The sequence below is a fragment of the Panthera onca genome, chromosome D4, assembly GCF_046562875.1.
Source record: "Panthera onca isolate mPanOnc1 chromosome D4, mPanOnc1 haplotype 2, whole genome shotgun sequence".
In the NCBI taxonomy this organism is placed as follows: domain Eukaryota; kingdom Metazoa; phylum Chordata; class Mammalia; order Carnivora; family Felidae; genus Panthera; species Panthera onca.
The window spans coordinates 10,973,003-10,974,827 of record NC_138351.1 but is presented as its reverse complement, the minus strand read 5'-3'; positions in this window follow the sequence as shown (position 1 = coordinate 10,974,827).

The following is a 1,825-nucleotide window of genomic DNA, read 5'->3' as shown; positions in this document are numbered from 1 at the left end:
ACCATTACAGTAACTTTAAGCTCCACTCAATTAAGCAGTTACTCTGCTTGTGTCTTGACTTGAAAAATGTTTGAAATTCAGGAAGTGTGATCCTGTAGTCAGAAAGGAAAATTAAAACATGTTATGCGAGGAAGTTCATTGATTTGAAAAATGTCTTATCATCAGTCAGGAACAGGCATGTTAGGAAGATTTAAAAAAAATGTTTTTTGAGACACCACTAATCCACAGAGACAAATAAAAAAAAAAAAAAGAAGAAGAAAATATTACAATGAAACTCTGCATCTGGTTGACATTTAAATAAAGCTGCCAGAGTACAAACAAATTTCAGGACAACAGCTCTAGTGACATATTTTTTAAAGAGTGCAGAAAAGAAATACTTGGCTGAGCAAATCTTAGCACCACATGTGAAGGAACCATCAATATTTATTACATTATAGATTTGCCAAATGACGTGGAGCATCTGGGAATAGTATAGAGAGTGCCGTAACTGGAACTTGATTATGTGCTTTTATATATTGGGCTGGGTACTGAGGCCAGAGCTGGTTCTTTGGGAAAAGATAAGTGAAATCTACTGACTTTGTAACTCTTTAGTAGATGAAAGTTAAGTGTATAGATGTCTGGGTGCACTGTGCAAGTTGGGATGGAAAACACTGCAGAAAAGACAAGAAAACCCCTGTTCTTTGAGACCATGGAGTTCTGTTTATGTGAACTCAGTGCAGGCAAAGATGGGTTAGGCTGGGCTCGGGAGTGTTTTTATTAGTGGGCAGAGTAAAATTCCCTGAACGGAGAGGAGCCCAGCAGGTGCACAGTTCCAAATTCAAGGCTGCTTCCAGCCCCTTCCAGAGGAACAAAACTAAACCTTTGAGGGAGTAATTAATTACTGTTTGTTTTAGAAGCCCTCCACTCCACCGTTGGTGAGAAAAGCAGGCTGCAAGAAATTTGGTTACTAGACTGTAGAATCTAGAGCCATGATTCACTTCTGCCTCCTGTGTGTCTTGCCCTAGTCCACTGGCACCAAGCCAGGTGCCCAAATAGTATTTTGCTAGAATGATTTGTCACAAGGTTGTGAATTCTAGAAAGTACAAGATCTGAGGCCCAAGAAATTCCATCCACTTGGTACACCAGTTCAGCCAAAGGGGCTGTAGCTTTAATGGACAGAAATGCCGTGGACTTTCTCAAGCATCTTCTGAACAGGGAGGGGCAGAAAAAATGGCCCATGACAACTGCTAATTCTGGCTAATGGATATACAGATATTATATATCCGAATGGATGTATGGATAGCATGGATATTATACAATTGGATTATAGTAATGGATATTTTATTATTCGGCCTACTTTTGTTATATTATTTAAAATTGTCCTTATTTAAAGTTTAAGTAAGAGAACGGGAAAGAAACAGCTCAGCTTCTAGCTCCAGCTGGAAACCAGCTTTCGCAGACTGAGGTACAACAGAGGAAGGCAAACCTGTTCTTTCCCACACAATAGCACAGAGTTCCTTTGGAAGAGAAACGAGAAGTATTTGGGTCGACCTGTTGATTTAGCAAGGTTTTGTTATCTTTCTGCATCCCTCCTGCTTTTCAAAATGGGAGTAATATTTCCTTCTCAATGCTTCTGCAGGGATAAAGAAATCTATGTAAACATTCCATAGCTTGGTTCCCTGTTGGCCATAAGGGAGGTAAGGCACTGGACTTTTGTGTTTGGTGGATGAAGGAACATAATGGCAGTTTCATTTGAGGGAAGGGCATTGCTTAAACAGTCAATAAAACAGCACCTGCTCTTTCTCTCTGTGGCCTGTCACCCACAGCATCTTATTTGGTCTTATCA